The 27,883-nt window shown below is 38.8% G+C and overlaps 1 protein-coding gene across 3 annotated transcripts in view; it reads right to left on the reverse strand.

Annotated features, from left to right (window-relative positions):
- Nucleotides 1-27,883, reverse strand: part of ELOVL7 (ELOVL fatty acid elongase 7) — a 76,076-nt gene that overhangs the window by 31,337 nt on the left and 16,856 nt on the right. Inside the window, exon 1 of one of the 3 annotated variants that reach the window (XM_045895308.3) lies at nucleotides 2,400-2,830. The exons of the other annotated variants lie outside the window; for them this stretch is intronic. The gene's annotated coding sequence lies outside the window, so the exon portion shown is untranslated. Of the gene's footprint in view, nucleotides 1-2,399; nucleotides 2,831-27,883 lie in introns of those variants that run through there. 3 annotated transcript variants of the gene reach the window in all.

Here is a 27,883-nt window from a genome sequence, read left to right on the forward strand (position 1 = left end):
AGGGAAACCTCCACCTCGATATTAATCTGCAGGTTTCCTGTGTATTCCCCACCCCGCCTGTTTCCTCCCTGGATCCAGTTTCCCTTTCCACCCCCATCCTCTGTATGTAAGCAGAAAGCAAGCCTCAAAGAGGTTGTGAGTCTGTGGACAGAAGGTTTGGGTGCCTGAGTTTTTCCATCCCAATGGTTTAGTTAGACTGAGGCTGGGGGAAAGGGATCAGAAACTTTTAAGCACATTAACATGTGAGGAATGACTATAGAATTATAATTCATTTGTTTAAACCTGGATTTCTCAACCTTGGTTGTACTGACATTTGGAGACAGACAATTCTTAGTTTGGGAAGCTGTCCTAAGCAATGTAGGATGTTCAGCACCGACCCTGGCCTCTATCCACTAGATGCCAGGAACTCCCCAGTTGAGACAACCAAAAAATTTCGAGAAATTGCCAAATTGCCAATCCCTAGTTTAAACTAAACTACCAACATTTATTCATCCAGATAGGAGTAGTTAGTTCAGAGTCATCATTTTAGCAATTATACGTTTATTTCAGTGATGCTGTCATTCAAAAAAAATTTTGAGCTTTTCTTCACAAAATGATTTCAGAGTTTTTCAGAATGTCATTTAAGTGGCTCTAAGGGAAAAAAATCTTTGTCTACTACTTCTAAAAATCAGGCCATAACCAATTATAAGTTAAGAATGATTCTGGGGGGAGCGCCTGGGTGGCTCAGTCGTTAAGCGTCTGCCTTCAGCTCAGGGATCAAGCCGCATCAGGCTTCCTGCTCAGCGGGGAGTCTGCTTCTCCCTCTCCCTCTGCACCTCCCTCTGCTTGTGCTCTCTGGCTGTATCTCTCTGTCAAGTAAATATATAAAATCTTAAAAAAAAAAAAAAAGAATGATTCTGGGGGTGTCTAGATGGTTCAGTCAGTTAAGTGTCTGACTTTGGCTCAGGATCTCAGGGTCTGAGCCTCGAGTTGAGCTCCCTGCTCAGCAGGGAGTCTGCTTCACCCTCTCCCTCCCCCCCTCTCTGCACCTACCCCCAACCCCCCCTCAAATAAATAAATACAATCTTTAAAAAAAAAAAAAGAATGATTCTGAAGGTAAATGGATGAAGCTGAGCTCCACCTTGTTGAGTGGGGTAGGAAGCGGGGGCAACAGAGTCGCTTTACTCATAATTTACTATTAACATTTTCAACATGCTTTGTAACATTAAGACAATTAAAAAAAATCCAGAAATGTTTAGTCATAGAAATGTTAGTGGAATAAATGTATAGTAGCCTGAGGTAACTGAGGAAACACTCATTTATATGTATATTCCAGCATATTAGTTTAAATCTTTTTCTCTATCATCTACCGTGAACTCCAATTAAAAGAAAGTGAATTTAGAACCTGAAATAGACTCAGTGAAAAATGATTTCAAATGATAGATTTTCAATGTTGCTAATTACCATACAAGTATGTGTGAATGTACAATACACACACACACACACACACACACACTGCAGAAGCAAAATACATTCCATACAAGATGTCCAACATGTATTTTTGTCTACTACAAATCTGTCATTTAAAAAATATATATGCTTCTTCTTGGGATTTCCTTTATCACTCCCCCCACTTTTTTTGGCCATTTCTATTCCATAGCTAGGTTGTATAAATTGTCTCAGGAATGAAACAGAACAGCAGAAGGCAGAGAAACAGAAAGTTTTATCCCAGCTTAGGAGTTAGGAAAGCTTAGGCACTTTAGCCATACAGAAGAACAGAAGGACATAAACAAGAGCTCTGAGAGGAAACATCTGAGGTTTCCATGCCTCCTAGCACAGAAAAGCAAGCTTCAGGACTGATGGAGGAGGAGTAGGAGGGAAAGCAATTAGTGCCGATCTCAAAGAGAAGGGCAAGAAGCCCCGGCAAGATGTCAGGTAGGCTTATGGGAAGAGGGAACAGGAGTGGTCAGGCTCAGTTGCCTGGGTAGAGGGGGAAGAGGTGGGTGATGGGGCCTCAGGGTGGTGTAGAGCATTTCTCTTCCTCGGGCATGGAGAGGAGCAGCAGAGACACTTCTGAGTATCCTCGATAGACCCGGAAGAACTGCAGAAGAGCTGTAGAAAATGAAGGAGTCATGCAGCTAGCAACAGCAGAGATCTGCGGGGACAAGTGGCCAAAGAGCTGATGCGACCTTGGATGTCTCAGGGGATAGCCATGTAGACAAAGGACATCAAGGACTAAAGGGCTCCTCCTTCCAACTAACTTGATCTTACATAAGCTAGTTTTAACTTGCTGAGGGGGATGGAGTGGAGTAGCCATATTTAGAATTGCTTGAAATAGGTTCCTGCCACCCAAAAGAATAAAGAAACCTTTATTAAAAAAATTAAAATTAAGCTATAAAGAAATACAATTTTGTTCTTACATAGCTGACTTTGTCAGTTGAGGTTTGGAGCCATTTACTTCAGGTATGGAATCAGGTCACTACAATTTTTCCCATTTTCCTATCCCTTATCTCATCGGTTGACAGGCCTGGTTGAAAATCAGAATTACCTGGAGAGAAATCTGGATTCAGTTAGTATATTTGGGGAGATTCTGATGATGGGCCAGGTTTGGGAACCTTTCTCAATGCTGCATAAGCCATTCTCAGACACAACACCCACAACATGAGGAAATGGCATAAAATTCGTGACAAAGGATCCAGTTAATGAATGTCACCTGGATATGATAAGACATCTGGGTCAAGAAGGGCAGGAACAGGAGACGCAATCAATACTGGAAAGTTTTCTCTGGTGATGCAAAACATCCCATAAGAATGTGAAATCTGATAGACCTTTTAGTCAGCACATACACCCAAGATATAAGGAAACTAACCTCCTATTTTGAGAGTGAAATAAGCTTGAAGTTCCCAAACATTTGGGAAAGGGAAAATCACTGCTACATCTTAGGTCTTGGTAAATCACAGAAAATTAGAATATTAGCCTTGCCTTTTAGGCAAACAAAACTGACCACAAATATCAAATAAAGAAACTATCTAACTTTCTGTTTTGCAAACAGGAATGTTATGGTATCAGGGAAGAGATTTGTCTGTAAGAGAACGCGCAGTTGGAAGTGGCTTAAGCAGTAAGAGGATGAGTTCTAGAAAAAGAGGTCTAAAGGTAGGGAAATGTCGTCTTCTGAGTTGATTAATATCTGTCTTGTCATTTTGGTGGAAAAAGATAGTGGCAGTCATTCCAAATATCACATTCTCATACACCTTCATCCAGATCAGTAAAGGGGCCTTTTCTTTGTGTCTCCTTTTTAGGAGCTTCGAACCCCTTCCCAATGCTCCCCAGAAGCCCTTGAAACATCCCTTCCCAGAGGTGCATCCCATGCCAATATCTAAGTCAAGCACTGAGAAATGACAGGGACCCCAGTGGTTTCTCTAGGGTAATTGGTAGTGCGTTTACCACACAGTGACATGGGGGAGCACAGGGCTTCAGAGAGGAAGAGGAGCCTGAAATAAGAGCAGAAAGTGGTAATCCCACAAGGAAGAAGAGATTAACTTTGAGAAACAATGTCGGCTGAAACTGTGCGTTGAAGAGATTACTCTGTAGTGACATTTCTAATATGGACTGAAGCTCTGAGAGTGAGCCCAGCCACCTAAGTGCTGCTTGTCCTGCTGATAGGTGCTCAGGATAAGCTAATCATGACTTTGTTTAAATAAGACATGGTTACTATGTTAAGCACACTTTGCAGCACCACAGAAGACTTTCTAGTGACTTTTATATATCTGCTATTTAGAATTATCTTGGGCCACCGTCTCTTTGATGATGCAGATGACACACTCTAAATTCATAAACACAGGACAGCATAGGGTTGAACTCAAAAGGGTAACTGTTATGCCACTTCCACGAACTTAAGTTTTTCTGACTGCTATACAGCATGTTTAAATAAAATGGGTGTTTCTCATTCCCAATAACAATGACCTGATAGTACGTATCAACACTCTCTCTATATGGATAGACTCAGGCCTGCCCTTTGATCAGGTTTAAGAGTTGTAATTTCCATGTCAAGCAGGACCTCAATACAAGTATCTTTACCAGCCACTGCATTCCTTACTATTCCATTATTTCATCTTGATTTCCACTTCTTTACTTCCCCTTAATAGAGGTACTTTTTTTAAAAAATATTTTATTTATTTATCTGACACAGAGAGACACAGCAAGAGAGGGAACACAAGCAGGGGGAGTGGGAGAGGGAGAAGCAGGGTTCCTGCCGAGCAGGGAGCCTGATGTGGGGCTCGATCCCAGGACCCTGGGACCATGACCTGAGCTGAAGGCAGCCACTTAACTGACTGAGCCACCCAGGCGCCCCAATAGAGGTACTTTTTAATATCAGATGCCTCAGGAAAAGATAACACTATACATGCAAGACCCACCAGACTAACTCAGATTACACTTCTGTTTGGCTTGAGCTCTGCAATTTTATCAGTAGTCATGAGTTTGAGCAAAGAAGCAGGTAAACTTTAGACGTTAACAACTTCAACATATTAATATGACAAGAAACCAGTGATATTGGGGCGCCTGGGTGGCTCAGTTGGTTAAGCGACTGCCTTCGGCTCAGGTCATGATCCTGGAGTCCCGGGATCGAGTCCCGGGATCGAGTCCCGCATCGGGCTCCCTGCTGTTAGCAGGGAGTCTGCTTCTCCCTCTGACCCTCCTCCCTCTCATGCTCTCTGTCTCTCATTCTCTCTCTCTCAAATAAATAAATAAAATCTTAAAAAAAAAAAAAAAAGAAAGAAACCAGTGATATTAGCAACAGGCTCCAGCAGGAAACAGAAGTCATGCAAACCGTTAGCACAATGCTAAGCATGCTGTATATCGTGCTTACTGTCATTCTTGTGATAACAGAGGGCTTCCCAATCTAAGCAGAGCCATTAGTATCCTTGCCAATCTCTGGCCCCAATCTAGCATTTATCACTGGAAACACCAAGCAAATTTAGACAAGACTCAGAGAACATTTAGGGTAAATAAAGAACCTGCTTAAAGTATTAGCAGGTATAAAACTCTGTCCAATGCAGTAGGGAACAGGACAATGAAGACGGGAACCCTGCCCTCAGATAGCCTCAACCCATGGAAAGATTCTAGAAAATGGGATGAGTAAGTCTGAGAAAAGCATCCAAAAAACCGTACAGATGGAAGTGACCACCAAGACCAATAGGACTTGATTCTCTGTCACAAGAAGTGAGGAATACCTCAAGGACAGTTTAATTCCTATTTGTAACCTATGTCCTAGAACAATGCCTTGAGTAAAATCAGTGCTTGATAAGTATCTGCTGAATGAATTTTGAAATGTTGTAAACTCAGAAAAAAAAAAAAAGGCAAGGCAAAGGGGCCAGACCAAATACCCCACCCCTTAGGTCTTCTCCACTTCTTTCCAATAAATGCCATACTCCCCTCATTCATTTTCTGTTCAAACCAAAGGTAGTTTTTGAGCATTTGTTACTGTGCAAGAAAGTGCTGAGCAGGATACAATATCATTTTAAAACCGTGGTCCCTCAATTCAAACAACTTTCGATTTGGCAGGAAAAATAATTGCCTACACAGATATCTAAAATGCAAAGCAGAACACTGGGTCAGGCAAACAGCTGACAGAGAGTACTACACCTTCTAGGAATGAAGGCTCACTTCTGGCCCATGTGACCAGGAAGAAATGCATGATGGAGGGGAGGATATATGACCTGAACTTTGAGAGTAAGATTTCAATAGGCAAAAATGTGTGCACCTGGCAGAGAGTAGGGACATGCACTGCAAGCAAAGGGACCTCCAAGGGAAAACTCATTCATTTGTTTACTCAACTAATACTATTGCTTTTTTTCTTTTTATTGGATAGGATCGATTGATTTTTACTTATTAAGGTATAATTGACATACAACATTATGTTAGTTTCAGGTGTACAACATAGTGATTTGACGTTTCTATACATCATGTAATGGTTACCACAATAAATCTGGTTAGCCATCTGTCATCTTACAAAGTTAATACAATGCTATTGACCATATTCCCCATGCTGTACATTATATCCCTGTGACTTACTTATTTTATAACTGAAGTTTGTACCTCCTAACCCCCTTCACTCATTTCACTCCCCCATTCCCCTCCCTGTGGCAATGACCAATCTTTTTTCTGTATCTATAAGTCTGTGTTTTGTTTTTTTTTAGATTCCACATATAAGTGAGTCCATGCAGTATTTGTTCTTCTGTGTCTGACTTACTTCACTTAGCACAGTACCTTCAAGTTCCACACACACAAACACATATATACACCATATCTTCTTTATCCATTTACCTGTTGATCATTGATGAACTTAGATTACTTCCATATCTTGTTTTTTTTTACTAGATATGATTGATTTTTATTTATTGTGGTATAATTGACATACAATATTATATTAGTTTTAGATGTACAACAATGATAAGTAATGCTGCAGTTAACATATTTTTTTTATATCAGTGTTTTTGTTTTCTTCAGATCAATACCCGGTAGAATTGCTGGATTATATGGTAGCTCTGTTTTTAATTTTTTGAGGAACCTCTACTGTTTTCCATACTGGTTAAACCAATTTATGTTCCCACAACTGTACTCAAAGATTTACTCTTCTTCACATCCTGGCCAATACTTGTTATTTTTTGTCTTTTTGATGATAACCATTCTGATAGGTGTAAGGTGATACCTCACTTTGGTTTTGATTTCAGTTTTCTTGATGATTAGTGACGTTGAGTGACGATGATTTGTGTGTCTTCTTTGGAAAAATGTCTATTCAAATCCTCTGCCCATTTTTAATTGGATTGTTCATTTTTTACTGAGTTGTATGAGTTCTTTATACATGTTGGATATTTATTTCTTATTGGATATATGATTTGCAAATATCTTCTCCCATTCAGTAGGTTGACTTTTCATTTTGTTGATGGTTTCTTTCACTCTGTAGAAGCTTTTTTTTTTTTTTTTTTTTTTTTTAAGATTTATCTATTTTAGAGAGAGAAAGCGAGCCAGGGGAGGGGCAGAGGGAGAGGGAGAGGGGAAGCAGACTCCCCACTGAGCAAAGAGCCCGACACAGGGCTCAGTCCTAGGACTCCAAGATCACCACCTGAGCCAAAACCAAGAGCTGGACGCTCAACCGACTGAGCCACCCAGGTGCCCTCTGCAGAAGCCTTTTAGTTTGATGTAGTTCTGTTTGTCTACTTTTGCTTTTGTTTTCCTTCTTGCCTTTGGAATCAGAACCAAAAAACAAAACAAAACATAGCTAAGGCTGATGTGAAGGAGTTTACTGCCGATATTTTCTTCTAGGAGGATTATGGTTTCAAGTCTTAACATTCAAGTCTCTAATCCATTTTGAGTTGATTTTTGCATAAGGTGTAAGATAATGGCCCAGTTTTCCCAATACCATTTATTGAAGAGACAGTCCTTTCCCCATCATATATTCTTGACTTCTTTGATCATATATGTGTGGGCTTATTTCTGGACTCTCCACTCCCATTGATCAATGTGTCTGTTTTTATGCCAATATCATACTGTTTTGATTACTATAGCTTTGTAGTATAGTTTGAAATCTGAGTGTGTGATAACTTTGGTTTTGTTCTTTCTCAAGATTGTTTTGGCTTGTCAAGGTCCTTTGTGGTTCCATACAAATATGATTATTTGCTCTAGTTTTGTGAAAAATGTCATTGGAATTTTGATAGGGATTGCACTGAATCTGTAGATTGCTTTGGTAGTATGGACACTTTAACAATATTAGTTCTTCCAATCCATAAGCCCAGGATACGTTCAGTTTCTTTCTTCAATGCCTTATACTTTTCAGTATAGAAAAGATCTTTCACCTACTTGGTCAAATTTATTCCTACATATTTTATTCTTTTCGATGTGGTTGTAAATGTAACATTTTCTTGATTTCTCTTTCTGATACTTTGTTATCAGTGTATAGTAATGCAACAGATTTTTGCATATTAAGTTTGTATCCCGAAACTTTACTGAGTTCATTGATCACTTCTAGTAGTTTTTTAGTGGAGTCTTCAGGGTTTTCTATATACAGTATCATGTCATCTGCAAATGGTGGCAGTTTTACCTCCTCTTTTCCAATTTGGATGTCTTTTATTTTTTCTGGATTAGGTGATGTGGCTAGGATTCTAATACCATGTTTAATAAAGTGGGGATAGTGAGCATCCTTGTCTTGATACTTACCTTAAAGGAAAAACCTTCAGCTTTCACGTGAAAGTTAAGTATGATAATAGCTATGGGTTTTTAATATATGGCCTTTATACGTTGAGATATGTTCCCTCTATACCCACTTTGTTGAGAGTTTTTATCATAAATGGATGTTGAATTTTGTCAAATGCTTTTTGTCCATCTACTGAGATGACCATATAATTTTTACTTTTCATTTTGTTAATATGCTGTATCACATTGATTGTTTTGTGGATGCTGAACCATCCTTGCATCCCTGGAGTAAATTCCACTTGATCACAGGGTATGATCATTTTAATTTATTGTTGAATTCAGTTTGCTAATATTTTGTTGCCAGTTTGTGCATCTAGGTTTATAAAGGATATTAACCTGTAATTCCTTGTCTGGCTTGGGTATCAGGGTAATGCTGGCCTTGTGAAATGACTTTGGAAGGCTTCCCTCCTCTTTAATTTTTGGAAGAGTTAGAGAAGGATAGGTATTAAATCTTCTTTGAATGTTTGGTAGAATTCACCAGTGAAGCTGTCTGGTCGTGGACTTTTGTTTGTTGGAAGGTTTTGATTAATGATTCAATATCCTTACTAGCAATTACTCTATTAAGACTTTCTATTTCTCCCTGATTCAGTATTGGAAGATATCAGGAAGATAAATGCCTAGGAATTTATCTCTTCTAGACTGTCCAATTTGTTGGACAGTTAATAGTTTCATGATCCTTTGTATTTCTACAGTACGAGTTGTGACTTCTTTTTCATTTCTGATCTTTTTTTATTTGCATCCTCTCTTTTTTTTCTTGGTGAGCCTAGTTCAAGGTTTGTCAATTTTATCTTTTCAAAGAACCAGCTCTTAGTTCCATTGACCTTTTTGGCCTTTGTCTCTATTTCATTTATTTCTGCTCTGATCTTTATTATTTTCTTCCTTCTACTAACATTGGACTTGATTTGTTCTTTTTCTACTTCCTTTCAATATAAAATTAAATTGTTTGAGATTTCTCTTGTTTCTTGAGGTAGGCCTGTATTGCTATGGACTTCCCTCTTAGAACTGCTTTTGCTACATCCCAAAGTTTTGGAAAGTTGTATTTTTGTTTTCATTCTAGGTGTTTTTATTTCTCCTTTGACTTCTATCACTTAGTAGCTGTTCAGTCACATGTTGTTTAATCTGTGTGTATTTGTAGTTTTCCAGTTATTTTATTTTATTTTATTTTATTTTATTTTATTTATTTGAGAGATAGCAAGAGAGACCATGAGTGGGGAGGAGAGGGAGAAGCAGGCTCCCCATGAACAGTGAGCCTGATGCAGGGCTCAATCCCAGGACTCTGGGATCATGACCTGAGCCAAAGGCAGATGCTTAACTGACTGAGCCACCCAGGCACCCCTCCAGTTTTCTTCTTAAAATTGATTTCTAGTTTCATACCATTGTGGTCAGAAAAGATGCTTGATATGATTTCAATCTTCTTGAACTTACTGAGACTTGTTTTGTGGTCTAACATGTGATCTATCCTGGAATTGTTCCATATGCATTTGAGAAGAATGTGAATTCTGCTGCTTTTGCATGGAATGTTCTGTATCTATCTACTAAGTCTACCTGGTCTAATGTGTCATTTAAGGCTGATGTTTCTTTATTAATTTCTGTCTAACCTATCCATTGATCAAGTGGGATGTTAAAATCCCTACTATTATTGTATTGCTGTCATTTTCTCCCTTTTGATCTGTTAATATTTGCTTTCTATATTTTGGTAATCCTATGTTGGGTGCATATATATCAACTAATATTCTTAAGAATCTGTTAGATGTCAAGCACTGTTTTAGGTGCCAGTGATATAATAGAAAACAAACAAACAAACAAACAAATCCTGCCTTCATGCAATTATAGAAGAGCTCCTGGCACATTTCCAAAATGTTTGTTAATCTATTTTGATAATACATAGAATTAAGGAGGGCAACAAAAGAAAGATCAAAACAGGAACGGTAGATTCCAATGGTGGTACTTGATTGTGGAGGCACCAAAAGCCAGGATAAAGAATTTTTTTGGAGTTAGTTCTGTTGATGATGAGGAGTCATTAGAGGTTTCTCAACCAGGGAATGTCTTAACTAAGGTGGTGGTTGGAAAGATTAACTGGGTGGCAGAGTCCAGGGCTGGGTAACTGAGGGTGTGGTTTGGAAGTAGGGAGAACAATTATGCAGCTATTGCATCCACAGGATCCAGCATAAACTCTTCCTCCGAGACGTCATTCCTGATCTAATCAAGTCAGGATTAAATGTCTCATGGAGGTGGACTCATAATAAGTTGGCTTACCTATGATAATACGTATTGCATAACATTGCAAATGCCTGTTCATTAATTCTTATCTTTCCATTCACCAAAAGGGAAGAAACTGAGCCTCATTATCTTTGTGTTCCTAGTACCTAGACTAGTGCCTGGCATGTAGCAGATAATATTTGTGGTGTAAGTGAAAAATCAAGTGTTATACATTGAACTGAATCCCCTTAAAATTCATATGCTGAAGTTCAGGCCCCTAGTACATCTGAATGTGATCTTATTTGGAGAAAGAATCTTTACAGAAGGCAAATTAAATATATCCAGAAAATATTCACACAAAAACCTATATACAAATGTTTATGGTGACTTTATTCATAATCACCCCAAACTGTAAACAATCCAAATGTTCTACAACTAATAAATGGATGAACAAACTATGGTATATCCTTTCGAAATGCTACTCAGCAATAAAAACAGAGACTATTGATAGTCACAGCATGGATGAATCTCAAATATGTTTATGCTAAGTAAAATATACCAGACTCAAAAGACCACATACTATATGATTCCATTTGTGACATTCTGAGTAAAAGCAAGGCTATAAAGAAAGAACATATTAGTGGTTGCCACGGAATGGAGTTCAGAAGAAGAGTGATTATAAAATACAACACAAGGAAATGTTTTATGGTGATAGAAATATCTCTATCTTTACTCTGATGGCGGTTACATGACTATTATGAGTCAAAACTCACAGAACTATCAACCAAAAAACTGTGAATTTACACAATGTATAAAGAGTTAATTTACTGAGTGTTAATTTAAAAGATTTTAAAATCCCCCCAAAAGCACATCATATACAAAAGAGAATTTAGGCTGCATCAGACTTCTCTAAAGCAACATTCAATGATAAGTGAATTAACACAACATTTTGAAAGAAACAAAGTATAACCCAGGAATATTATACCTAAGATCTTGCTCAAGTATAAAAGCAGCAGAAATACCTCTTCAAAATTAGAAGAACTTAGGGAATATAACATCAGCTTTCTTGAAAAAATTATATGGTAACAAAATCAAGCCAATATAGAGATGAATCAAAAAATTCAGAAATAGAGAAGCCCTTTTAAAAAGACTGGTTGGTCGTGGGCAGAATCCATTTAAATATGGAAAGAATATCAGGATTATAGAACAGAATGCAAGTATTATAAATCCCTACAATATAAAGGCATAACTATAAATAATGTTTACTGAATGCTTATTATACACCTGATTCTTTATGTCCATTAACTCATTTACATTCCCCAACAACTCTACCCTTCTTTACAGATGAGGAAAACCAAGACATAGAGTTGAGTAACCTGGTGGTCTGGTCGCCGAACTCAGGTTCCACTAACCACCATATTACACTGCCTTCCCAAATTAAAATAACTTAACTGACAAAAATCTGAAGGTGGGGATAAGGAAGGGGAAAGAAATGTGAGATGTCAGTAACCTCATATCTTACATTAGTGAGTCAATTAATATGGCCCAAAATTATGATTGTCTAAAATTTTTTTAAAAAGAATAACTCCAACCTTTTCATGTTTTTCACAATCTCTTTTCATAATTTAAGGGCTCATTTAAGAAACCTGTCTGTGTGGAAAAACATTTGTTTGAAGTTCAGCAATCTCTTCAGGTTCACTTCAGTTTCTTTTTTGCCTCAAAAAGTCAAGCAGAATTAAATTGAATATGTTTTTATTTACAGGTAGCATAAATGATCAACTTTGTAAAAATGTATCTGCCGAGCTATCCAGCTAGTCAGCCAGAACCAGCATTTCATCTGTACACACGCCTAGAACAGTTATCTGGAATGATGTTGATATAATATAACATCTAATAATAATACTTCTATGATTATTATATTTCTGGATGGCTGGATTTGAGGTGATTTATTTAAAAAAAACCCCACATATTTTTCCTTGGGTTTTCCTCCATTGCTTAAATCTTCTAGAATGAGTATATACTATTTTATGAGAAAAAGATGATTTTTTTCTTTAAAAAATGACGTTAAGAAACTGGCAAAATGTTGATAATTTTTGAGGAAACATGGTGGCACATGGATATTAATTATATATCTCTTCCACTTTAACATATTTTTTTAAAAAGAAAGAAAAGAGGGGTGCCTGAGTGGCACAGTCAGTTAAGCAATGACTCTCAGTTTCAGTTCAGGTTACGATCTCAAGATTGTGGGATTGAGCCCCATGACAGGCTCTGGGCTCGGTGCAGAGTCTGCTTGAAGTTCTCTCTCCCTCTGCCCCTCCCCACCCCTCTCTCAAATAATAAACAAATCTAGAAAGAAAGGAAGGAAGGAAGGAAGGAAGGAAGGAAGGAAGAAAGGAAGAAAGGAAGAAAGGAAGAAAGGAAGAAAGAAAGGAAGGAAGAAAGAAAGAAAGAAAAAGAAAGAAAGAAAGAAAGAAAGAAAGAAAGAAAGAAAGAAAGAAAGAAAGAAAAGAAAGGAAAGAAAGAAAGAAAGAGGAAGGCAGGCAGGCAGGCAGGCAGGCAAAGCAAAGAATGTTAAGCCAACAGCTAGTATTGGCAGTGTGCAAGAAGCTACAAAATGAATTAAAATGAAGAAAAAAATAATGAATTCTGAAACTAGCACATAATTTGGAAACTTTTAAGTATACTGCACAGTTGAGTAGTAAAAATCAAATCTAGGTCTCTAAGTGTTAAGGAGGAACTGAAACTAGTTAGCATAAATATACATAAATTTTATCCTTGAGAAAGGTTTAAGCTGGAGGGACCCCCAAGAGTTGGTCCAGTTGTGAGGACTGAAGCTCTGAAAATTTTTCCAAAGAAGAGTTTGGCTCAACTTTCAGGTCAAATGACTTCTGGGCTCTTTCCCATCCTATGCTGTCCGTTACTCAAGATATTTACTTGTAGGAGGAAGGAGATATAATGTGGTAGAGTGAAAGATTTATTTCAAACACAAAAACATCCTGAATACATTTGTAGGACCAGGAAAAGTTGGTGGTAGAAGAGAGGCTGAAATCGTGTGAATATATGTGTCTATGTATAAGACGAGAATTCGGACTTCATAGGAAGTCAGAACAAAGTAGGAAAAAAATGAAACCACAGCCCCAAGTGAAGATGCACTGGCCATATCCGCATGGAAGTCAGGCAAGAAGTCTATATTTGAATACCTATAACTCAACCTGTAAGGAGCTGGGTTTCTAAAGTGCATTTATATTTGAGTTATTGAGAAATTCAAAGTATTCCATCAAAACAAAAGTATAATGGACACTTAGTTTTCTAGAAAAGCCACAAATACTGATTTAGCCCACAAAGTGAGTAAATATAGTTTTAATTGGAGTTCTGGCTCTGAGAAACAGAGACTTCTGGTACAACAGAGGAGAGAGAATACCTTCCTTAGGTCCTCAAGATAAACCATATTTGGGTACATCTTATGCCCAGAGCATTCTGCCATAAATCCCCCAGCACAACTATCTACCAGGGCCTTAACTCCACCAAAAATGTTCCAAGTACACAATTACCTAATTGTTCAACAACAAACAGAACAATTCATTAAATTGCAACTCATGAAAGAAAATTTCATCATTATTTAGAATAAGAGAGTAATTCTTGGGACACCTGGGTGGTTCATTGGTTCTCTCTCTCTGACAAATAAATAAATAAAATCTTTCAAAAAAAATTAAACAACAAAATGATGAGAAGTTGACATTGTCATGTGAGTTATTTACAGATAAATATGTATTATAGGCTTGTGCTTGTAACTTAGATTTGAAGCTCTGAAAACTGGGTCTTCCTGCTCGCCGGTACAACAAAATGTGATCACCAGCTATGGTAGTTTTATTTACTTATTGATTGATTGATACCATAGGCATTTCTTGCTTCACCATCCCTCAGTTAGTTTGGTATAAGGTATAAATTTGTATGCTACATCCCTCCCACCATACCTCACAAGAACTTAGAGTTTTAGGTGATGTAAGACAAGTTTACAAGTAACATAAAATGCAGAATGGTGGCTACCAAATGTAGAAGTACATGCATGAGTGAGAACCAAAATATTTACAACCAGTGTGGCGTGGATGTCCAACCTACCAGATAAGATGCCAGCCATGAAAAACTGACCTGGCCGTCCCAAAGCAGAAAAGCAGAATGTCAATACTGGTTATATACACTGTGCCCTAGGACTGCATATGATTTGTATAATTTAGTAATTTATTCACCTAAATAATAATATATGATACTAAACTAGTCTGTCATCAGTTTTAGACAGAACAGTATTCTCCATAGAATTTCTTTAAGCAGAAGTTGAGATAAGCTAAGCAAGCAGGGTTAGAAACACCCATGTGTGTGAAAAGCCTCTAATGAATGAATGAACTCATCTTCTGCCTTTCCCTTTCATATGGAATCACCCATGAATGTGAAATGAAGGTGTGTATTAAGTATTAATACATAGCAGGAAGAGGATCCTAAGGGCACTGCCCTAGGCTGGGCCAACCTGCTTCTGTAGCTCTGTCCCAAAACATTTTTCTTCACACTATAAAGAAATGCTTTATTTCATTTTCCTAAGTACCTAAAACACTCAGTTAAACATTCATTTGTGTTAACAAGCATTATCTTAAAACAAAATCAGAAAATAAGAGTGTAGTGTTTACCTAAATATGACTGGAGGCCCATTGGAATGAGATTACCATGGCGGTGGTGGAGGAGGGGAGCCCTAGAAATACGCCTTTTCAACAAGTATTTTAGGAAAGTCTAAGGCACATTAAAGTTTAAGAATTACTCTCTCTCTCTTTTTAAGATTTTATTTATTTATCAGAGACAGAGCACAAGCAGGGGGAGTGGCAGGCAGAGGGAGAAGCAGGCTCCCCGCTGAGCAAGGAGCCCCATGAGGGACTCAGTCCCAGGGCCCCGGGATCATGACCTGAGCCGAAGGCAGACACTCAACCAACTGAGCCACCCAGGCGTCCCTTGTTGTTTAATTTTATTCTGCTTGTGCTCTTGACTTTTACTAAGAAGCTATATTTGATCTTCTCAAAAGATTTCCTTTAATGGGATTTGATTCTGAGAAACTTGAGGAATGAGTTTTCATTAAGATCAGTTGCACTTTTTTTTTTTTTTAACTCTAGGGATAAGAATAGTTGCATTTTACTCATTTGAATTATGACCACTTAACTAAATCCTCATGACTTAGAGGGAGACAAAATGCATTTAAATTACAGTGTATACATATATATATATATACACACACACACACATATATACACATATATATGTATATATATATACACTATAATACATATGTACTATATATGTATATACCATATTATAATTAGTAATTATACTGTATAATATAATAATATGTACATATACAATAGTATACATATACTATAAAATATATGTATTTAATCTTGTATGCTTAATATTATGTGTAATAATAGTCTAGAAGATAGTACTGTTGAGCTAGTGTGCTGGGAATTCTAAGCTTTCTCTTCACTGGCTTCAGTGTCCGTTAGTTCATTTAAAATGGTTCCTGATAAGTAGCAGGACTAATCTGAGTTTTCTTTCTTTCTTTCCCACTATACTCTGTTAGAAAGGCTAATGAATAATGAAATACCAAGAATAAAGATCAGAAACTGAGAAACTGGGGCCTGGATAACTTGTACAAAGGTAGTCAACCTTTGTCTTCACTGGGCTTTACCTTTGAGATTTACTTGCAAAAATACAAAAAGGTACCAAAATTCAGTACTGCTACACATTGGATTTATCAGAAACACATTCCTTCCTATTGCCAATATAAATTCCCCCCCAATTTGGTATGTTTTCCCCTTTGGACAGTAAATTGAAGGATAGTGTACTGTAAATCTGAAGAATTAATAATTAACCAAATTGTACATAAAAACGTTTCCTTACCCTTTGTTTACCGTATATTACTAAGTGGGCCAAACATAAATCCAGGATATAGCTAAAATTTTTTTAAGTGAAATAAAATCTACGAAAATAATTTTGGCATCAATAAGTTACAGAATCTTCAGAGTAACTAAGGCCATACAAGATCTTTTCATAATAGCTTTCTACAGAGGTACTTATCACCTACAAATTCCCAAGTTTCGGATATCCACATAGCATAGTAGCTAGCTACTTTTTTGTCATCTAGAACTTCTTTTTGATAGTCTTCGGTAGCTCAAATAATCAATCATTCTATAAAATAATCAATCATTCTATAAAATAATCAATCATTATATAAAAATGCACCCCTACCTCTAAGTCACACCATTTAAACAACAAAGGGTTTCACCTTTGCTCTTTCACTTTTCTCCCACGCAAGACAGGTGCAGAATTTACTGGATTTCCTTCAATGTGTCATCTGAGCTATAGGGTTTATAATTCTTCCAAATACAATTTAGGAATATAACTTTGAATCACACTTATATAAAGTGTGTTGATTTACATCTCTCACTCAAACATCATTCATGGAGTTCTTAAAAGGCTGAGCTATGGTTTTAAGGGTAGCAACCATGCAATCTCTTCTGCAATCTATAATTGCAATAAAACCTCTTCTCCAAGCCACTACTGTCATCCTACCCTTCTTATGACCCCAGCTCCCCTTTATTCTCTCCTGAGAATGCTTCTTTATTACCTAGTCTCAACCTTAATCTAAGACAAGTCCTAGAAAAAAGCAAAAATGAGAAATATAAACAACAAAAACTGATCTTGAGAGGAAAGGAAAGAGCATGAAGTAACAGAGGGGTCCTTGCCAGTAAGTTTGACAATGGAGAGCCAAACTTATTGTTTGGTATATATTTACTTTTCATTGGAAAACATGGGTCGTGACACGACAAAGTTTAACTGTTTGTGGCCTATGTTGATAAGTGAGTATCAGCAGGGACAAGACCCTCACTGGGTTGGAGCAGGCCAGCTGCTCAATCTAAATAGAAAAACTAAGAATAGGCATACGATGATAAAATAAGGGAAAGGGATTGTTCCTGAATAGATCCAAAATAACTGTGATTCATAACAGTGGGGATTCTGGACCCCCACATCTCTAGGTCGTGCTTAGAGAAGGGTGTGACTGTCCTCAGATAACCATCTTGCTTGGTTAAAGGTGTCCTCCATCGCTGGAGTTGTACACAAAGTTTAGGGACTGCCCTCTTGCTAAACTCAAAGGCTTTTCCAGAGTTCTTACCTACCCTGATTTCACTGCAGTCCCACACTGCTGACCTCTCCTTCCTTTCTGAAGCCTTGACTTTAGCTTTCAGAACATAGCATTCTTCTAACTGGCCTCAGGCCTGTCCATCGATCAGCCCTTTATCATTTTGTTCTGCTGGGTTTGTTCTTCATACTCCCGTACTGGTGCTTTCTCCCCTCAATTGGTGGCATTTTTTTTTTAAATCTACTTGCTCCTACTACTATAGTAATACCCCAAATCTACACTCTGAACCCCAATCCTGTACCCATGCCAGAGTCCACCATTCCCAACTGCCAATAAACACTGTAACCTGGACATTCCACTGTCACATGAAACCTAACTAATCCCAAAAGGAACTCATCTTACCCAACTCCTCCCACCAACTGGCTTCTTTGCCCACCACCAATATTAGTGGCTTGATTTTTCTTCTGACCCACAACATGACAATCATATTTGACTCTGCTCTTTCACCTCTAACCTGTGAAGTGCTACAAATTCTCTGACTTTTCTTAGATGAAACCTTTCCCCACCATCCTCACTGCTAACAACTAGAACCCTACTGCATACCTGTCTTACTGCAACTAGGCCTGGATAACTCCTGCCTCTACTCTTTTATTTCATTTAAATTCATGCTTATGGTTAATATTATTCCCAGGGAAAAAAAAAAACTTTTACCTTCTTTTCCAGAACCTACAATGATGCCCTATTATAAATCACATCAAATCCTGAGTTCTCAGCTCCATTGCCTGAGTCCACTCTCCCCATTCACATTTACTTTCCACAACTCTCTTCCACTCTTTGATGTTAAACACCCCCCTTTCCCCCTTTTTTTTCCAGTAAGCTATTTCCCACCTGTCCCTACCCACCCTTCCCAACCCCAAAAGTCATCAACTGTTCAGTTTTGTTCTTATCACATTTTTTCTTCTTAAAAAATGCGGATTTGGAAATTTTGGAGGATGCCTGTTCCCAGCCCATGAGCCCAGTTGTAGCACGTGAGGATCTGGAAAGAGAAGTGCAGCTAATTTGGACAGGCAGATTGGGGCTGAATAACGAAGAGGCAAGTGTGTCACATTTATTTCTCTCAGAGACTTAGCTCTCAGGCAAAAACACTGATACAATCACAGAATCACAATAAAGCACAAACAAGTAAACCAAAATATCATCTCCTTTGTGACCACTACATCTGAGACTGGTATGAACAAACACTTCCTGCCATGGGCACTCGGCCACTGTGTGCCTCGGATGAAAGCAGTTCCTCTGCTTTCATAAATTAACCAAAAGGTTCAAAAGCAAGGCAGCAACAAGCTGTACTAGTCAAAGCAGACCTTTTCTCTGACAGAGGTCAGAAAGACTTTTCTCCATTGCCCAAATCAAACTATGACAACCTGGACTCCTTCCTGGGGATTTTTGCAATTAAAAAGCTTTTCATTAAAGCTTGATTAAAGTTTTAAAAGCTGGTACTCCTGAAAAGAATACCATTTTAATAATGAGTTAATAGATGCAAGCAAATTTGTGAAACAGTTGGTTAAAGCCTGAGTAGGGATTGATAAGAAGCAGAACCACAGATGATAATGGGCTCTCTCATCAGGCCTCGGGAGTCTTGGAGTATTGCTCAGAAACCCAAGAGGTGTTAACAAATCCTGTGAGGAGGGAGTCTTCTTGAAGAAACAAAGACGTCACATAACCACTGGCAGCTCAACCAGGCACGTCTGAAATCAAATGTTGCCTGTTTCCTGAGGCAAGGGAGAGCCAGGTGCCACCCAAATAACCCAAGAGAATAACAACAGCGCCCACTTATCAGGGCTCTGTATCAAGTACTACACTAGGTGTTTCACTCATATTATCTATTTAATCTTCATAGCAACACTATGAAAGAGATCTCCTTATTTCAATGTCACAGATAAGGAAACTGAAGCTCAGGGGCACCTGGGTAGCTCAGTTGTTAAGTGTCTGCCTTCGGCTTAGGTCATGATCTCAGGGTCCTGGGATTGAGCCCCGCATCAGGCTCCCTGCTCAGTGGGGAGCCTGCTTCTCCCTTTCCACTCCCCCTGCTTGTGTTCCCTCTCTCGCTGTCTCAGTCAAATAAATAAATAAAATCTTTAAAAAAAAGAAAAGAAAAGAAAGGAAACTGAAGCTCAGAGAAGTTAAGTAACTTGCTCCCAATCACACAGTTATTATGTTGCAGAGCAGGTGTTCAAAATACAACAGGACTCTAGTCTTTGCTCATCCACTATTGCACCCAGCTTTCCAGTGTTGAGGGTGGTAAGAGGAGCAAGATGGCAAAAAAGACTTAGCCAATCAACTAACATTGGTTAGCCCCATAGTAGGCCCTATGCTGGGGATTCAAAAGTGGACCAAAAAAACCACTTCATACCCACTAGGATGACTGTAATAAAAAAGACAATAATTAGTTTTGGCAAGGATGTGAGGGCATTGGAACATTCATGTATTGCTGTTGGGATTGTAAAATGGTGCAGTCACTGTAAAAAGCAGTTTGACATGGAGTTACCACATGACCCTACTCCTAGGTATGTCCCTAAGAGAACTGAAAACATGGGTCTACATAAAAACTTGTATCTAAATGTTCATAGCTGCCTTATTTGTAACAACCAAAAAGTAGAAACAACCCAAATGTCCATCAACTGAGCCAGTAAATATAATATGGCATATCCATACAACGAAATATTATTGGGCAATAAAAAGGAATGAAGTACTGACTCAGGCTACAACATGGATGAAACTTGAAAACATGCTAAGTAAAAGAAGCAAGTCACACAAGGTCCATATCATATGTTTTCATTTATATGAAATGTCCAGAAAAGGCAAACACATAGAGATGGACCACAGACTGGTAATTTGCTCAGCTGGGGAACTGGAGGCGGAAGTGAGGAGTGACTGCTAATGGCCACTGGGTTTCCTTTGGGGGTAAGGAAAATGTTTTAAAGTTGATTGCAGTGCTGGCTGTACAACTCTGTGAACATACTAACAACCATTGATTTGTGCCCTTTGAATGGGTGGACTGTGTGGTATGTAAATTAGATCTCAATGGAGTTATTTTTAAAATGTAGACTAGACAGGGCGCCTGGGTGGCTCCGTCGTTAGGCGTCTGCCTTCAGCTCAGGTCATGATCCCAGGGTCCCGGGATCGAGTCCCACGTCAGGCTCCCTGCTCGGCGGGAAGCCTGCTTCTCCCTCTCCCGCACCCCCCGCTTGTGTTCCCTCTCTCGCTGTCTCTCTCTCTGTTGAAAAATAAATAAAATCTTTAAAAATATATAAAAATAAATAAATAAATAAAATAAAATGTGACTAGACAGAGTGCTTGCCCTCTTGGAGTGCATATACAAGTAAACAGTTATACAGCATATGCTCTACAATAGCAATGAGCCTAGAGTGCTTTTGCAGCAAAGAGGAGATTTTAGTTAATCCAGCCTGGTAGCTAGACTCATGGGCAGAGACGAAGAAAGTCTTCCCGAAGGAAGTCATGTCTGAGCAGATCTTTGAAAGGATAAGTAAGAGCGAGGCTGGTGTATCCTGCAGAAATGTAACCTGGGGATATCTAGTAAGAGCAAGTTAACACAGACTAGTCCAGCTGAGACTTTTACACTTTAGATGGCTTGTGGTTCTCCTTACTGCTAACCTCCCTAGTCCACCATACAGAAAAGTCTCAAAAAGGAGTAAAGGTAGAGTCAGGAAAAGAAAGTTCAAGTCCCCTAGTGGGACAAATCTCCAAATTCAGGAACAAAATCTAGAAGTGTTGACCACCCACCCTCACAGAGAGGTTAACACAGAGCCAAAAGTCATTGCATGAAGAGGCCTGTCCATATAATAGATGGGGAAAGAAAGATAGCCTGCCTATTTTAGCAATTAGGTGCCACCCTTCAGATAAAAGAAATAATTTAAAATTTATATGGTGAGTAAACTTCAGTAGACTGTGATAGTTCTGTTAAAATTACAGAAGCTGGGGCGCCTGGGTGGCTCAGTTGGTTAAGCGACTGCCTTCAGCTCAGGTCATGATCCTGGAGTCCCGGGATCGAGTCCCACATCAGGCTCCCTGCTCAGCAGGGAGTCTGCTTCTCCCTCTGACCCTCCTCCCTCTCATGTTCTCTGTCTCTCATTCTCTCTCTCACAAATAAAAAAATCTTAAAAAAAAAAAAATTAAAATTACAGAAGCTGATGTGAAACTGAATGCAAACTGTAAGGCAGAAATCTCTTTAAAATCACAAAAACACAGGGGCACCTGGGTGGCTCAGTCAGTTAAGTGTCTGACTCTTGCTTTCAGCTCAGGTCATGATCTCATGGGTTGTGGGATTGAGCCCTGTGTTGGGCGCCGCACGGAATCTGTTGAAGACTTTCTCTCCCTCTGCCCTTCTTCCCCCCTCTCTAAAATAAACAAATCTTAAAAAAAAAAAAAACCTCAAAAACACAGTTGATTACTCACTGGAATTTTCCAGCACGGCACAGAAGGGTGTGCAGGGTAAAGGTTTTAAAGGACAGAATGACCTCTAGAGAGGAGAACAAGATTAATCAAGCTCTTTTTGCTTTAATTTCACCAATTTTCCCACTAGCCTTGGAACTCCTAAGCAGAATTACCTACTTGCAACTTTGCTCAATCTTTACTTTGTCTGCATATATAAACAATTGTAAATGAATGACTGGGGTATTCTAGTTTATGGACCAGTTTCCTGAGTGTGGCTGGCCTTGCATTAACTCACTTAGGCCCTAAGAACATATTTTTCCCTTCCAAGCACACTAAGTGACTTTGGTATCTAGGTATCCAAATTGGCCAGTTTGAGGGCTGTCCATGGAGACCTCAGACATAGCTTCCAAGAGAAGTGGGTAAAATTACCTGGAAGACCTTACTTTGCTATAGCGATAACTCTTAACACTTAAATGGAAAATTCAGAGCTGGAGACCCACTTCTTTACTTATCCTAAAACCCCTGTCTTGTGAAAAGCATCACATCGACTACACTGCAGCTAACAAGAACCTAGAGGGTCTTAAAAGGGTGTGTGAACTAATAACCTTAGACTCAAAGTGCATACAGAATTTTAAGTGGTGGTCTTTAAATACATTCTAGCAAGCTGATATAATGAACTAAAATTGAAAGTACTTTTTATTATACAATAACCAGCCTACATGACTTCTCCTAACAGATGTGATTTCTAATTGGATTAAAGAATTTCTAACATGTTTTCCCTCTAAATAACCCACATGAAAATACTTGTCATTCTTTAAATGCTTTTGTTCACTCCCTCCTATATGAGAACATAAAACTACAGAAAATACGAGTGAGAGAAAAAAAACAACAACAACATATATCTAGAATCATAGAGCTGGGGAAGCATTTAAGAATTATCTAAATCTACCCCCTAAATTCAGACAACCGGATGGGCAAATGAGTATTGTATTTTTCCTTTAGCATTGTTCAGAGCAAAGTCAGAAAAGCCTTAGAGAAGTCATCTGTCTTTCCCTGAACTTCCCGCTGAAAAGGAGGAGCTAAAAATGGTCAGAGCCTTTAGGGTGCTAAAGCAGAGATGGAACAGTGGAGTTACGTTCTAGCCCGGAAGTTACAGTAGTTTTTATTTCAGATCACTGGAGGGAAGAGGCATCTCGGGCAGATGGGCAGCATGTCCTGGAATACTGTGGGCTAATGCCAATCACAAGGCCAGGACCTGTCTGAGTTCTGCCAACTTGCTCTTAGACCTGAGTTCTGGGCAGTTTCAATCTTTCTGAGTCTCTATTTTCTATCTACAAAAACAAGGATAATATACACCCCTCTGAAAGGTTTTGTAAGGATTAATTGCATGGTTAACCTTAAGCACTACATAGGGTAAAGGCTTTACCTTAATAGAGTGAGATCAATAAGCTAAGATGCACTCCTGGAGGCTAAGAACTGAATGTTATTTACCTGTACCCTAGCATAACCCACAACACCACAAAGTCAATTCTAGACAAATAGGCCAAATTACACCATAATACAATTTTGAAAGAGGGCCAGCCCTGGTCATCTCAACACAAAGCTCTTGGGAAAATGTACAGTGACATTTCAGCTTCTTTGCAAGCTGTGGCACTTTAAATATTTTTTTAAAAATGACCAGTATACTTAGGAATTTAACACATGATTGATACATATTCATTTTACATTATTGGAGAAAATGTAGCTTATTCAGTAAATAATGTTAGGATGAATAGGTAACCAAGTGGAAAAAAAATAAATTGGAATCCATATCTCATCTTACACCAAAATAAATTTCAGGTGCATCAACAATTTAAACACAAAAAATAAAACCATAAAAATATCTGGTGGTTAGGGGAACTGAGTAAAGAAGAGTACATGGAATCTTTCTGTACTAACTTTACAAGTTCTGTAAATCTATAATTATTTCAAAATAAAAAGATAAAAAAAATTTAGTGAAACCTGAGGTAATTATTTTTTAATACTGAAACAAAGAATACCTTTCCAATAATGACACAAAACAAAGAAGAAAAAGATGTTAATTAAATATGCCCACCTACGGGGCACGTGGGTGGCTCAGTCGTTAAGCGTCTGCCTTCGGCTCAGGTCATGATCCCAGGGTCCTGGGATCGAGCCCCGCATCGGGTTCCCTGCTCAGCGGGAAGCCTGCTTCTCCCTCTCCCACTTCCCCTGCTTGTGTTCCCTCGCTCACTGTGTCTCTGTCAAATAAATAAATAAAATCTTTAAAAAAAAAAAAAAAATGCCCACCTACAATTAAATGTTTATGCATGTCAAAAGCCTAAGCATACAAAATCAAAAGACAAAACAAAGAAAAAATATATGCATCTTATATTCCATCTCATATCCTGAAATGCATGCTTCTCATAAGCTAATTTCCTTAATATATAGGCTACCAGCAAATTAGTAAGAAAAAGCCAATACTCAACAGAGAAATAGATAAAAGATATGAACAGTTTATAGAAAATGAAACAGAAATGGCGCTAAAAAACATACAAAAAAGACGACCAACCTTAGTCAGCCATGTGACAAATGCAAATTCAAGCTAGAAAAATAGAAATACCACTTTTTCCTAATCAGATTGGTTAAGACCATGAAGTTTGATGACATATTTTGTTGGCCAAGGCTTGGAGGAACAGTTAGTCTCCTACATTGCTGATGAGAATGTGAATTGGCACAACCTCTAATCTGGCAATAACTGTTACAATACAATTGTTCTATGTGTATGCTTAATATTTGTGTGAAAGATGCACGTACAAGATTTTGTACCACAATCTTTTAATAGCAAAAGAAGTAGAAACTATGCAAATGTTCACCAAGGTGAGACTTCTTAACAAGCTGGTATATTCATACCAGGTAATCCTATGTAGTTATAAAAAGAACGAAGCAGCTTTACTTATCTGCTGTGGTGTAACTGCTACGATGTATTATTAATGCCCAGTACAAGACAAATATTTCTTTGTTATATGCATAAAATGTCTCTGGAAAGATCAATAAAAAACTGATAACATCGGTTATTTATTTGAATAAAGTTAAAATTTAAAACAATGATACATATTTATGAATGTTTCCTACATTTTATGGCCAAACATAGAGGGAGTGAACCAAGCAGCAGTGATCATAATTAAATACATTTACTGAGTCCTTGGTACAGGCTTGAGACCACATCATACCTAAAAACAGATTATTCACTAAATAGGGACGGTAACATCATCCACACCAGCCTAAGTCATCAGTAGATCACATGGATTTAAGAAAATTTGATGGGAGACGCCAAAATATTGAAAATTAGCTGACACAAATCAGGTGTTATTTATCTTTGTAGCTCAATTTCTTCCTCATTTCCCAAACTAGCACAGATCCTTGAAATAAAGCTCATGAATGAATGAATGACAGAAAGGATGAATGGATGGGGTAGATGGACAGACAGATGGATGGAATAAAAAAACAGATGGGTGATTAGAAGAAAGAATAGAACTGAAGGCTGTGATCTACCTCTGCTCCTATTTCCTTGTGACAGTGGGTAAGACTTACCTTCCTGTACTTCCCTGTACAAACAGGAGGTGCCAGAATGTATAAGTGCTTGAGAACCATGATGATCCCTACATGACTTGATGGATAATTACTAATATGGTCGGCAAAATAATGCTCAAAATAATGCCCCTGAAATGTTCATGCCCTAATCCTTGGAATCTGTGACTGTGTTATACTGCAAAAGGGACTCTACAGATATAATTAAGGTTACAGACCTTAAGGTAGGGAGATTAGCCTGGATTATCCAGGTAGACCCAATGTAATCACATGAGACCTTATAAACAGAGAACTGTTTCTGGCTGCAAGAAGAAAAAGACAAAAGAGATGTGGCAGAGGAGGAAGGCAAAGAGATTCGAAGCATGAAGATTCAAAGCACCATTGCTGGCTCTGAGATGTAGGGGCCCATGTTTGAGGACTGGAGAGAGGTCCCTAAGCATATCCTCTAGCTGACAGCCAGCAAAGACACAGGGACCTCAGTCCCAACAACATTCTGCCAGAAACCTGAATGAGCTTGGAAACAGATTCATTCTAGAGCCTTCTGAGGAAAGGCCAGACGGCCAGCACTTTGTGAAACACAGAGCAGGGCAATCACCCTTGCCAACCTGGACTTCTAACTTAGAGAAGAAAAGAAAGAAATAATATGAATTTTATTTTTTATTTTTTATTTTTTTAAAGATTTTATTTATTTATTTCAGAGAGAGAGCGAGAGAGGGAAGCAGGGGAAGTGGGAGAGGGAGAAGCAGACTCTCCGCTAAGCAGGGAGCCCGATGTGGGGCTCGATCTCAGGACCCTGGGATCACGACCTGAGCTGAAGGCAGATGCTTAACGACTGAGCCACCCAGGCACCCCTAAATAATATGAATTTTAAATTTGTGTTGTTTTAATCCGCTAAGTGTGTGATGATTTGTGACTACATGTTAGGCCCTGTGCCAAGTACTGAGGATAGGAAACTGGGTACAGGTTCTCAAGGAGTTCGCAAATACAGAAACCCACTGGCCAACACAAGGACAGAGGTTAGCACAGCACATTCCAGAGAGCAGGCACTTAACTGGTGCGACCTCCTCAGACAGTTTGCTTATCACTGCTTTAATCCCTTCCCCATTGAAAAAGCCCTTCCCCCAATGAATTAGACCATCAACCTTATCACAAGTCAGAAATTGCAAGCCATCCTAAACTCCACTGACCCCTCAAGACCTGTGGTTTATATCTCCCTAATAATATTTCTCATAAAAGTCCCTTTCCCTACTACTTCCCTCAACCCCTGACTGCTCCTTCCTGATACTGATCATCTCTTACCTGGATTACTTACCTCTCAACTAACTTTCCAGATTCAATAGCCATCATTTCCCATAATCCACCTGAGCCATCTCTCAAGAATTAAATTGATCGTGCTGTGCACCAGCTCAAAAATCCTTCGGAGACGGCTTACGAGAAAAAGTGTAACTCCTTAGCTACCCTTAGCAATGCTTCTAAATTCCAGTAGGGCAAAAACTGTCTCTCCTTGGCTTCTAATCCCAGGGCCTAGGAAGGATCTGCTACATAGCTGACTCTTAGAAGGTAAGTATTTGTTGAGTTAATAAAATCAACCCCTGACTCCAGCCTCATCCCTAACCTTATAGCGGCCCCCTTGCACTATGCACCTACTACGACAGACTTAGCAGTCCCAGGCTGCTCCAATGGCCCTGACTCTATGCTTTAATTCTTCCTCGTGGCTAAAAAGCCAGGTTCCTCTAGCTGGTAAGGAGATCTCATTTTTTTTTAAGATTTTGCCCTTCTCTGATAGGATTTCTCCTGCCCTTACAGCTCAACCAATCAGGAAAAATGTCTGGTCTCTTCTGAGCCCCTGATGTAAGCTGTCCCCTCTTCTACCATTGCACTGACAGCAACCCTCTAGTGCAATGCTACTCAAAGGTGGCCTGTGGACTGGTGCTAATGCACAAATGTGTGGATCGAGCGAAGTTCAGAAATCAAACGTAAGCATGTAGAGATGTTTATGGCAATTGGAACTGCAGTGACATCCAAGTATGTAATACTCGCTAAACAAGATATAGACCAGTTTGGGTGTTGCTGAATTTGTGTGGTGAGTCACATGTGGCGCAAACTGCATTTTAATCATGTGCCACAAGACCCGATTGGTCCACTACCACAGATAGTCTGAAAAGCATTGCTCTAACGAGCTCAGTCAGGTATGTTCTCATCTCCCACTTTCTGGGATGTTACTGGCTGCCTGAAACA

Source organism: Mirounga angustirostris, unplaced genomic scaffold, assembly GCF_029215605.1.
Source record: "Mirounga angustirostris isolate CCGP_5_RB_7025 unplaced genomic scaffold, mMirAng1.0.hap1 SCAF_7, whole genome shotgun sequence".
Lineage (NCBI taxonomy): Eukaryota > Metazoa > Chordata > Mammalia > Carnivora > Phocidae > Mirounga > Mirounga angustirostris.